Source organism: Wolffia australiana, chromosome 6, assembly GCF_029677425.1.
Source record: "Wolffia australiana isolate 7733 chromosome 6, ASM2967742v1".
In the NCBI taxonomy this organism is placed as follows: domain Eukaryota; kingdom Viridiplantae; phylum Streptophyta; class Magnoliopsida; order Alismatales; family Araceae; genus Wolffia; species Wolffia australiana.
The window spans coordinates 2,075,001-2,088,515 of NC_135840.1; positions in this window are offsets into that span (position 1 = coordinate 2,075,001).

The following is a 13,515-nucleotide window of genomic DNA, read 5'->3' on the forward strand; positions in this document are numbered from 1 at the left end:
GTGACAGTGGAGCCGCTCTTCCTGCTTCTCTCACCTCTGTTTCTCTATCTAATTTTTCTCTCTTTCTTTCCTATCTACCCACCCTGTTTCTTTCTTTCTCTCTCTAGGGTCTTATTGTATTTCTTTCCTTTCTCTCCCTTGCGAGATCTTTTCTCCCAGAAGTGTGAACCCTTCATTTCTCTCGCTCTAAAAATTGTCTATTTCTCTCTCCTCCCTATATGTGTCATTGCCCATCACTTTCTTTCTCTAATTCTTTTGACTACGATCTTTCTCCCACCACATTCCTCTCTTCTCTCTATCCTACTGATTCTCTCTCTTATCCCTTGTCTTTCTCTCTCTAGTTTCTCTCTCTTCATCTATGTCTCTTAAATTCATATTTTCTACCAACCTATCCTATTTGTTTCTTTCTCTCTGTAGGGTCGTTTTGTCTCCCCCGGATTCTTCTCTCTGATACCGCCACTTCTCTCGCTCTAAAACTTGTCTCTCTTTCTCTCTCCTCCCTATGTCATTATCTGCTCCCGTCATTTTCCTCTGATTGTTTAGACCGAGTCAGATCATTCTCTCTCTAACTTCCTCTCTCTTTATCTCTACTAATTCTTACTCTTAACCCTATACTTCTCTCTACTTCCTCTCTCATCATCTGTCTCTTTAACTCTTCTTTTCTATCTACCCATCCAATTCTTCTCTCTGGATCCTCCATTTCTCTCGCTCTAAAAATTCTCTCTCTCTCTCTCCTCCCTATATGTGTCAATATCTTTTCCCACCGTTTTCTCTCTCTAATTCTTTTAACTAAATCATATATATCTCTTCTGTGTTTCCTTCTTTTCTATTTACCTATCCAGTTCTCTCTGAATCCTCCATTTCTCTCGCTCTAAAAATTCTCTTTCTCTCTCCTCCCTATATGTGTCAATATATTCTCCCACCATTTTCTTTCTCTAATTCTTTTGAGTTTTGACCGAGTCATATCTATCTCTAACTCTTTCTCCCTCCTTTTTTTGTTTCTAATATTTATCTCTTCTCTCTATCTCTAAAATTCTCGCTCTTAACTCTCTCATTCTCTCTCTAGTTCCTCTCTCCTTATCAGTCTCTTGAATGATTCTTGGTCTCACTAACTCTTTCCCACTGTCTCTACGAATCAAATTCTTCTATCTCATCGCTTTCTATGTATATAATATTTCTATCTCTTCTTTTCTTTTTACATGATTCCTTCTCTCTCCCTCTCTCTCTATCTCTCTCCTTTGAGGGATTCTACTATTCTTCTGCGATATTCTTCTCTCCATTTATCTCTCTATTTAATAATGGATGGTCGCGAGTAGGGTTCGCCCAACCGATATCCGTCCGTCATCCGGTATCGGACAATCGATATCCGATATCCGGGAAAAAATGGGACGGTGCCAGATATCGGATATCGGATATCGGACAATATCCATCTCTGAGGGGTAGACAGATATCGGTACCGAATACCATAGGTAGAGGGACGCGACGGATACCGGATGTCGGATATCGGTTTTCGATATCCGGATATCGGAACCTGTATCTGGATATCGGTACCGGTATTGACTGAAAAAAATTAAGCTACCTATCTCATTCATTGGTTTATTTAAATCTAACGACTTACGTTTTGATATGTTATCATCCTCGATTAATATATACAGTGTAATATTTTTATTTTCTTCCATATGGGATAACAGGATTCGCAGTTTACATTAAAATTTGAATCCTGTTATCCCATATGGAAGATATATAAAATCATACGCTGTATATATTACACAAGGTATATATATTAAATGAATTAATATTATATCGATAGATTTTCTTTGTATTATAATCGGCTTATATATAATATATATTTATGATATTAATACTTCGTCTAATAAACACAGCCCAAAATTTCTTTTATCTTCCATATGGGATAAAGTATTCAGAGTTCGTTAATCACGGACGCCTGCTGTTATCCTATATGGAAGGAAAAAAAAAGTTTGACTTGTACATATTACAGGTGCCAATAAACAAATTAAAAAGCTCTAAATACCCTCTACCGCAAGTTGATTTGCGTAATCGAAATATACTTTATGAAATATATAAGTGTTGGATATCGAAAACTGATATCCACACCCAATATCCAATGTCGTCATCCTCCCCCCTGAGACAGAGACGGATGCCAACATCGAGAAGGATATCGGTATTGGATATCGGCACTGTAGCAATCGATATCCAATACCGATATCCGATATCTGGATATCGAAAAGAACGGACACCGGAAATTGCCTTTCCAGTATCCGATACAGCATCCGTCTCGATACCGGCATCCGGTACCAGTATCGGGACGGGCAAACACTAGTCGCGAGGTTCGCTGCAGAAATGTGAACCGCCCACTGCTCAAAACCGCCAGAGAGACGAGAAAGAAGAGAGAGATGAGAAACGCGAGCAAGGAGAGAGAGATGAGAAATGAGAGAGAGAGAGAGAGATAAGAGAGTAAGGAGAAACGAGAGAGAGAGAGAGAGAGAGAGATAAGAGAGTAATGAGCAACAAGAGAGGGAGAGAGATAAGAGAGTAATGAGCAACAAGAGAGGGAGAGAGATAAGAGAGTAATGAGAAACGAGAGAGAGAGAGAGAGAGAGAGAGAGAGAGAGATAAGAGAGTAATGAGCAACGAGAGAGGGAGAGAGATAAGAAAGAAATGAGCAATGACAGAGAGAGAGAGAGTATAAACGAGAAAAGAGAGAGAGAGAGAGAGATAAGACGAGATGGAAAAGAGAGAGAACGGAAAAAAAGGAGAAACGAGAAAGGGATAGAGAGGAGAAAGTGTGAGAGAGAGAGAGGGGAAACGAGAAAGAATGAGAGAGAGATGAGCAACAATAGAGAGAATGTAAAGGAGTCAGCACCAGACAAGTGCGTCAACTCGCCCAAATCAGAGGCCAGCTGCATAGAGACTAATCAAAATTAGTTAGTAATGGAACAACTTTCTCGTCTCTCTCTTCTCGTCTCTCTCTTCTCGTTTCTCTCTTCTCGTCTCTCTCTTCTCTCTTCTTTCTCGTCTCTCTAGCGGATTCATCCCGGGAGGACTGGACGGGATGAAAAATCGTCCCGAGATTATTGGACGGGATGGTTTTTTTGTCGCAGGACGAAAAACCGTCCCATCCTTCGTCCCTGAACTAACATCGGACGTAGGATGGGACAAAATTTGTCCCATCCCGTCCTTCGTCCACGTCCGGGACGATCCGGAACTATAAGCACATGGACATTCTAAAGGAAACAATCACTCAGAGCAAATTAACCATTATCATGAACCACAATTATCTCAAAGTTAAGGTGTCACAAGGTACCCCAGAGACGGGAGCCAATAGCTTGAATGTTCTGATGTTGAATGCCCTTGATTGATGTTGATCTGCAACTCCATGAGTGGATGTGGATAACGAGAGGAGAAGGTGGGGAAGCAGATACAAGGGAGTGTGAGTTTTTATTGACATGAGAACATGTTGATGTGTAATGTAAAAGGGGTGGAGATGAAGTGTGGAAAATGATTCACAATTTGGATGGGATAAGGCGTGGGAATTGATGAAGTTAAGAAGAAGGGAGACAATGAGAACTAGATGGGGATGATGGGTAGAGATGAAGGGGTGTGTTCAATGAAGGGGATGATGGGGATAAGATGATAGTAAAATGATGGAGATGATAAAGTATGGAGAAATGGAAAGCAGGAACCCAAGAGGAGTTGACGATATTGAAGAAGAGAAGTCGTCGTAGGCGTTCCATTGCCGTTATCACCAGAAAATCACCAAGGAATCACTATTTTCTCACAAACAACTTATCATCAAGCAAAAGTGTCCATACAAGCAGGCTCATGGCCCTTTTAAAGGAAAAGAAACATGCAGTTACAAAGAAAATAACTGTCAATTTGAAAAGGTGGTTTAAGATAAAGTGGTAGAGAGAATAGTGGTTCACGTAGAGATAGTTGTGGGGAAGGTGAGGGAGAGAGGTTATAAGAAAAGTCAATTCGGAAGTATAGGGAAGAAAGAAAGAAATAATATTAGACAGAAAAGAGAAAGGTGGAATAGTCAATAATATTAGGCGGTCAAGAGGATGAGAGAACGGATAGAAAGAAAGAGAACAAGTGGAGAAGAAAAGTCAAAGAAAGGAGTTGAGTGAAGAGAGAGAGAAAAAGAATGTGAGAGAGGGAGAATAAAAGTCAAAGAAGGGGGCTGAGGGAGGAGAGAGATAAAGAAAGTGAGAGATAGAGAGAAAAGAAAAGAGAGAGAAGAGAGAGAGGGAAATACTAAGCATTTCCCATCAGAGAGAGAGGAGAAACGAGAAAGAGAGAGAAATGAGCAACGAGAGAGAGAGAGTATGAGAAAGAGAGAGATGAGCAACGAGAGAGAGATGAGAAATGACTAAGAAAGAGAGAGGAGAGAGATGAGCAACAAGAGAGAGAGAGAGAGACGAGAAATGACTAAGAAAGAGAGAGGAGAGAGATGAACAAGGACAAAGAGATGAGGAAGGAACCTAGAAAGAGATGAGAGAGAGATGAGAAATCTGTAGAGAATCTTGGGTAGAGATTGAAGAAGAAGAATAAGATAGATTGAAGAAGAAGAGAAGAAAGAATTAGGAGAGATGAGAAGAGCCTGCACCAACAATATTGAATAGAGATTGTTTATTTATCCTCAAGGAATTACAAAGATGTTTGTTCGTATTTATAGTTGTAAAGTGATACTAATAATAGTAATATTTCTGTTTTAATCATAGCTGTTATAACTTGTATAACGGCTATATTAAAACAAATAAAGACCGTTGATTAAAACGGAATATTTCCTATTCTATATTTTCCTATTCTATGTTTGATCATGACTGCTAGATTTAATCCTATTCTATGTGAAATCCTATATTAAATCCTAGCCATCTACTTCTCATACCGAGTATATTATATTTGTTTTTCTTACCAACTAATCCGATTAAAAATGCTATAACAGCCCGTGCTTCGCCCGTGCTGACTTCCTCAACACCCCCCCTCAAGCTCAGTGGCAAGATTGGAGACGTTGAGCTTGTCCCAAAGAGTCTTGAAGTGATCACATGGGAGAGCCTTGGTTAGAATGTCTGCGAATTGACCTTCGCTGTTTACAAACTTCACCTGCAATGCGTGAGCTGCGACTTGCTCCGTGAAGAAGTGATAGTCTACTTCTATTTGCTTGGTTCTTGCATGAAAAACCGGGTTAGCGGCCAGATATGTGGCCCCAAGATTATCACACCAGAGAATTGGCGCTCATGCTGGACTGAGGTTCAGCTCCTTAGGCAGGGATTGGATCCAAATTGTTTCTGCGACAGAGTTTGCAAGTGATTTGTACTCAGCTTCAGTGCTTGATCAAGCGACGGTAGGTTGTTTCTTTGAGCTCCAGGAGATGAGATTTTGTCCCAAGAAGACTAAGAAACCCACTGTGGATCTTCAATCTTCTTGGTCGCCTGCCCAATCTGCGTCATTGAAGACATTAAGTGCTAAAGGAGAATTTTTTGTAAAAAAATAAACCATGTAGTGTTGTTCCTTTTAAATATCTAAGAAGATGCTTGACAGATTTCCAATCTTGAGCGCTCGGGGAGTGCATTTTCTGGCTTGCTTTGTTGACTGCAAAGGCAATGTCAGGACGAGTCAATGTTAAGTATTGTAAGTATCTGACAATTCTCCTGTGTAGAGTGTGATCTGAAAAAAATTCTGTGGATGGAGGTAGTTTTGACTGTGCAATAGGCGTGGATAATGGTTTACCGGTATCCATATTCGAGTGTCGCAGTATTTGAGATATGTATTTTGATGGAGAAAGTAGATATCCGTTTGGAAGTTTGATGAATTCTATTCCTAGGAAATAATGAGCGGATCCTAAATCTTTGATAGAAAATGTAGTTTGAAGTTGTTTAAAAAGAAGATTAATCTCATTAGTACAGGGAGAAATAATAAGTTTATCATCAACATATATAAGAATAAAAATTGGGTTTGATGAGGAGGCTTTAAAAAATAATGATGTATCAGTTTTCGACCCAATGAAATCAAATTGTACTAGGAATTGAGTCAATTTACAAAACCAGGCTCTTGGAGATTGTTTTAGTACATATATGGATTTCTTAAGAAGACAGATATGATTAGGATTGGTGAGATCTTTGAAACCCATGGGCTGTTCCATGTATAAGGTTTCTTTTAGATCATGTAAAAACGCATTAGAAACGTCTAATTGATGAATTTTCCAGTTCATGGTAACAGAAAATGAAAGAAGTAATCTAATAGTAGTGTGTTTGATGACTGGACTAGAAGTTTCGGAAAAATCGAATCCTTCTTGCTGGTTATAATCCTTAACAACAAGTTGTGCTTTATTTTTATCTATTTTACCATCATGTTTGTACTTATTTCTGTATACCCATTTGCATCCAATTATATGCAAATTTGGGTTTCTAGGAACTAATTCCCAAGTTTGGTTTTGTATCAAAGCATTAAACTCTTCTTTTGTAGCTTGCATCCAATGAGGACTCATGGATGCAACTTTGAAAGAATGAGATTCTTCTGTATGAACTACATTAGGAGTCAGACATGTAGGTAGTGGATAACGAGCCATAGTTAGTGACAGGCGACGTTTTGGACAATTAATTTCTGAGTAAATATCGTGAATGGATCTTGTTTTTAGTATGTCTCCATGTTCAGGAGTATAGTCGAGAGTAGTCAAGATTTGTTTTTCTGATTCAGAGGGATTATTAGGATCAAACAGCTTTATCGAATTTGGAGTTTTTGATTCAGACTGACCAGATCCTTCATGAGATGCAGTAGCTATTGATGAAGTACCTAGATCAATATTTGGGCTATTGATCCCACCAGATGAATCATCTGATTCAATAGTCTGATTATCAGTGTTACTGATATCTATTTCACTTGTTCTTGAAGTTTCAAGATTTTCATACCAAAATTGCTTAGGCATTTTTGCTGATCGCGCGCGTGTGCATGCCGCCGCCGCCGCCTCAGACCTGCCGCTGACACACGCCCGCGCTGACTACGTGCGCGCGCACGCCACCATCGCCGCAGCCGTAGGCCTGCCGCCGCACGCCTGCACTGACAGTGCGTGTGCACATGCCGCCGCTGACGGTCGTTCGCCCCACCGCACCGGCGCCCTCGTCCTCCACGGTCTCCAACCCGCAACTCCCCCTTCGGCGCCAGCGCCTCGCCCCTCTGTCCTCGAGCCGGGGAACAACGCCACTGCTGTCGTTGAGCCGCCAGCCACCGCCGCTGCTCGGGCCGCCAACCGCCGCACCGGCCAACCTGCCGTCACCCGCGCCGTTTGCAGCCACCCGCGCGGACGTGCCCTCGCAACGCCGCCGCCAACCGTGACCGCAGCCCCGCCGCTCTCGCGCCGCCCGTGCCGTGTCGTGCCGTGCACGCCGCGTGGTGCGCCTCGTCTGCGTGTCTCATCCGCACACTCGCCGCCGCTGACCGCGATCACCATCGCATCGCTGTCGCCCGTGCCTCCTGCTTCACTCGCGTCACGCCACGTGTGTCACCCGCACCACTCACGGTCGCTCGCGCCGTGCCACGCGCTTCGCCCGCGCGCCAGCCGCCGCTGCCCACGCCGCTACTCCGCCTTGCTCTTGCGACGTCGCCGTGCGCACCTGGAACGTGTGAGACGCCCGTCGTATCCAACGATGCCCTGGTGACCACCTGTGCACCGGATCCGTCTTTCGCTCACCACTGTCCCTCGTCACCGACGACGCATCATCGGACCTACGCACGAGGCTAAGACAACCTTTCCATGGCCGTCGACAAGGTATGCCGTTCCGTCACCGTCTCTTATTTCTTACAGTGCATTTTCGATTGCTTCCACCGGGCTCGAGTTAGACGTAGGTGAGCGTGAAAGGTTGAGTGAAAACACGCCGCAACTTGAGTGTCTTTCCTGTTTGGTATGAGTCGGGTCCGCCCGTCCCGTGCGAGCACTACCCGGCGGGAAATTCTCGTTCGACGCTGTAGCGTCTTTGTCCCCCCCGGATGAGGTTCAGGAGGTCTACCTTCTGTCACCGGGTGACTCCGTCGACTTCCCTGGAGCCGGAACACTTTCCTTGTCGGCAGCCGTACGTATTATACGTACACACACGTTACATTTAATCATAGGTCTTTATCGTTAAGACCCATTGTCGGACGACTCCCCTGCCCATTGTTTGAAATCATTGATTCGACACCGAGCCCATCCACCTCGGTGACAGCCGGACATCGTCCCTGACGTTGTCCAGCATCAGACACCCTATGAACAATTCCTTGGGTTTTTAAGTACTGATGGAGAGGTTGATATTCTCCTCCCCAGTCAGATTGGAAATATTTGATTTTAGATGAATATTAATTTTCTACTTGTCTTTTACAAGTGATAAAAGTTTCAAGAAGATTACTTTTCCTTTTGATGGGATAAAGCCAAACATATTTACTAAATTCATCTATAAAGATTGCATAGTAGAGAAAACCGGAATGAGAAATAATAGGAGCAGGACCCCACAAATCTGAATGAATTAATTCCAGACAAGTACGTGAATTGTGATTTTTAGAAGTAAAAGAAAGTTTATGAGATTTTGAAATATTGCATGAATCACAAATGAAATATTTATGAAAGGTAGGTAGTCCATATTTTTGAATAATAGTTTTCAAAGTCTTGAGTTGGGGATGACCTAATCTCAAGTGCCAAGATTCTTCTGAAGCAACTGATCCAGTGTAGGCTACCTTGTAGTTTTGGTTTGCCAGGTAGTAGAGGCCATTTTTAACTGTTCCTCGAAGAAGGATCCTGTGAGTTGTATTGTCCTTCACAAAACAGCAAGATTTGTAAAACTCAAAAAAATGTTATTTTCAGTAGTTAATTTTTGGATGGATAACAAATTTTTATTAATTTCTGGGACATGAAGTATATTTTTCAAGAAAAGTATTTTATCTGATGTTGTAATAGTAGAATTTCCAATAGACAAAATATTCAAACATGTTCCATTACCAACTTGAAGCTGATCTGATCCTTGATAAGGTTGAGGTTCTTGGAGGTTGTTGATGTTGGTAGACACATGGTGAGTAGCCCCATTGTCTGGATACCATCCTTGATTTTCGACATTGTATGCTTAAGGTGCTGATGATGTGTTTGATAATTTGATAAATTCTTGACATTCCCTAGCTCTATGCCCAAATTGAGTACATATTTGGCATCTAGGGCTGGTACTTCTGACCTCTGCCTCTGTCTTGGTTTTGCCCATGAAAATTATTTCTCTGAGGATTTTCGGATCTTGATCCTCGAGCATTATCTGTTCCTGACCCTTGACTTGTGTGACGGTTGTAAGATTGATATGGTTTTTTTGGGCAGAGTTGGCCATAAGAGGAATAGCAGATTTCTTCCTCTTATGATGATGAGTCAAGTAATCATCATGAGCCTTCAGGTTGGTTACGATTTCCTCAAATCCCAAATGATTTATGCTAGCATTAATGCTAATCACAAATTGGGAATACTCAGGAGGTAAGCCACGTAGAAGAGTGTAAATCTTGTTAGGTTCACTTACAGGATGGCCTACAATCTCTAGAGCTTCTGAGACTGATCTGAAATGTTTGATGTATTCTTCAATGATAATTGATCCCTTTTCAATGTTGTGAAATTTTCTGTTGATTGACTTCTCCCGGTGAAATGGTTCTCTAGTTTCTCCCATGCATCTTTTGCAGAGGTTGCTTTTGCCGCACAAGGTAGTACTGATTCAGAGATCATTGAGTGGATGAATCCGAGAATTTGTTGATCGGTTCTCCAATTCCCAAAGTCAGGATTCTCCATGGCATTTCCATATTGATCTGTAACCATTGAAGGGGGTGGAATGCTATTTATAAACTGAATTAGGCTGTACCTGTTCAACAGAGCAAGAACTATGCTTCGCCATATTTGATAGTTGTCTGCATTCAGACGCACAGAGATTGTCAATCCTGGAGGAATTGCGATGGGTACAAGCCCATGTTGTATTGATAATGGCCCCACGGCCGACGTTCCCACATTTGCAAGACTTTCTTGGCGGATTTTTCGTTGCAGAAGGAGAGGACGGCGAGAAGAGCTTCCCTTCAGCCATCCTTGCGATCGAGCTTGGCTCTGATACCATGCAGAGAATCTTGGGTAGACATTGAAGAAGAAGAAGAAGAAAGATTGAAGAAGAAGAGAAGAAAGAATTAGGAGAGATGAGAAGAGCCGGCACCAACAATATTGAATAGAGATTGTTTATTTATCCTCAAGGAATTACAAAGATGTTTGTTCGTATTTATAGTTGTAAAGTGATACTAATAATAGTAATATTTCTGTTTTAATCATAGCTGTTATAACTTGTATAACGGCTATATTAAAACAAATAAAGACCGTTGGATTAAAATGGAATATTTCCTTTTCTATGTTTGATCCTGACCGCTGGATTTAATCCTATTCTATGTGAAATCCTATATTAAATCCTAGCCGTCTACTTCTCATACCGAGTATATTATATTTGTTTTTCTTACCAACTAATCTGATTAAAAATGCTATAACAGCCCGTGCTTCGCCCGTGCTGCCTTCCTCAACAAAATCGAGAAAGATAAAGAGATACAAAAGAGATGAGCAAGGAAAGAGAGATGAGAGAGTACAGAAATGAGAGAAATGAAAGATTGTGAGAGAGAAAAACAAGAAACGAGAGAGAGGCAGATGAGCAACGAGAGAGAGGCAGAGAGTGGAGAACGAAAGGCAGTTCAAAAGTTCAAACTGCGCTGCGCGGCACACGCCAACCGCACACCGCTCTTATCTCTCTCCTATCTCTCTCTCTCTCTAAATCTTCAAGCTAACTCTTTTTCTTTCTAATTCTCTCTCTCTCCAACTCTCACTCTAAACCCTAATTTTCTCTCTCCTTTCTCTTAAACTCTACTACATCAACCCCCTGTACCTCTAATTCTCTCTCCAACCCTCGCTCTAATTCCTAATTTTCTCTCCTTGTCTCTCTTTAACTCTTCTCTAACAACCCTCTTTCTCTCTAATTTTCTCTCCAACCCTTGCTCTAAACCCTATTTTTGCTCAACTCTCTCCAACTCTTTTCTATCACCCTTCTTTCCTTCAAATTCTCTCTCTAACCCTCATTCTGAACCCTAACTTTCTCTCTTCTTGCCTCTCTCCAACTCTTTTCTATCAACCCTTTTTCTCTCTAATTTTCTCTCCAACTCTTGCTCTAGACCCAAATTTTCTCTCTCCTTAACTCTGCTAATTTCTTTCATTCTATACCTATTTCTCTCTCCTTCCTCTTTCTGTCGCTTTGAAATCCCAATCACTTTCCATGTCCTCATGCGCACTACTCTCTCATATTGGCTGAAAAGATATCTGTTAGGGGTTGGGAACACTTCATGACCTCACCAGCACATGCATCACACGATATACATAAAAAATGCTAAAAAATGCATCAAACTACCTACATGTACATAGGGACTTCATATTCAAACCGACATAATAGTTCAGTGGACCTATTACTGCCATAGGTCAACATTACTAACATATCCTCCTTAATGTTTACTGTTTTACACCTAGATGTACAGAAGGTCCTTTCGTGCGACCAAATCAGTTTTGGTTCAACTGTGCTGTTTGGTGGAAATTTTGAACCACACATCGCACACCATCTACAGGAAACGCACTGCACTTCGTGCAGAGAGAATGTGCAAATTTGTGCGAATTTTTTAAAGCGCCAGCACTGAGGCATTTGACAGTGGCATTCCAGCATTTAGCAGACTCATATGCATTCAGCGGCATTCCGGCATTTGAAGGCGCATCGATCATGGCCCCTTTGTTTTGGACTTCTCTCCTTTTCTATCATCTCACATGATTCTCTCCCTCTTTCTCTCTCTCTCTCCTCTTTTCCCGCCGTGCTCTTGTCTCTCTCTCTATATCGTTCCTCTCTCTCCCTATTTCTCTCTCTATCACTCTTCTCTCTGCTTCTTCCGCTCTTCTCTCACTCTCGCTCCTTCGTCCCTCTCCTTCTTTCACTTTCTCTCTCTATTGCTCTTCTCTCTGCTTCTCTTGCTCTTCTCATACTTTCTCCCTCGTCCCTCTCCTTCTTTCTCTCTCTCTCTTTATCGCTCTTCTCTCACTCTCGCTTCTTTGTCCCCGTCCTTCTTTCTCTCTCTTTATCGCTCTTCTCTCTTATTCTCCCACTCTTCTCGCTCTCTCGCTCCCTCGTCCCTCTCCTTCTTTCTTTCTCTATCACTCTTCTCTCACTCTCTCCCCCTCGTGTTTAAGTCAACAGCAAAGATACAGTGGCGTTAACGTGTCGTCTTGGCAATAATGCACTGAGTAAAAACGCATCGAAGGAAGACACGAAGGCACCAAGACACAGTTAATTCATATTTGTCTTCCCCGTGCTTGGGTTAATCATTACTTAACCTAACCATGGTCAAGCTAACCTTACCATGGTTTGGTTAAGGAACTTCCAATAGGCTATAAGTATAGCCATATGATGTACAAAGACTCACTACTTCTGAATTCATTTTCATTCTAATTTTTCTAGTTCATCAGATCTTGTGATTTTGTCTCTTCTTCTTGAATGTTCGTTCTCTTCTCTGTTTCAAGGGTGAAACCCTAAACTTATCACCTCGTCCCTCTCCTTCTTTCTCTCTCTCTCTCTCCATCGCTCTTCTCTTTATCTGTTGCACTCTTCTCCCTCTATCATTCCTCATTCTTTTTCTATCGCTCTTCTTTCTGCTCCCTCGTCTCTCTCCCTCTTTCTCACTCTCTAACGCTCTTCTCTCTCCCTCTCACTCTCTGTATCTTCTCTTCCTTTCTCTCTCTATTGCCTTTCTCTCCCTCTTACTCTCAGTTGCTCTTCTCTCTCTTCCTCTTTCTTGCTCTTTGTCACTCTTCTCTCTCTCCTGGTGACTCTTCCCTCCCTATCGAATACGTAGCTTGGTCCTCTCTCCTTCTCTCTTTCTTTATCATTTTTCTCTCTCACACGGCTCCTCTCTCTCTCCCTATCTCTTGCAGCCATCTGGACGGATTTGTGTGATGTGCGATGCAAATATCCGCACAAATTTGCACCGAACATCGAACAGAGGGTTTTGTGAAAAGGAAAATTTGCACACACGGTGCGAAACTTTGCACCGCACCACACAACCTTCTCTACCCAGTTGATCTCTAAATTTCTCAAATCCTCCTCGCGCCGAAGCCTTGGTGAACCCATCAGCTACTTGATCAAGTGATGGGCCATGCTGCATGTTAATCACTCTAGTGTAGAACTGTTCTCTTACATAATGATATGTTGTCTCTGTGTGCTTGGTCTTTCCATGAAATACTAAATTCTTGGCCATAGAAATTGTTTCCCTATTATCACAAAACAAAATAACACTCTTTTTTCGTCCACACCAAGAACTTTCAAAATATTTTTGGGCCATATTCCCTATTGACTTACACTTGCTGTACTCACATATTCAGCGTTTGAAGAAGATAATGAAACTATCTCCTGCTTCTTTGGGCTCCATGAAACATCTCTTAAGCCAATA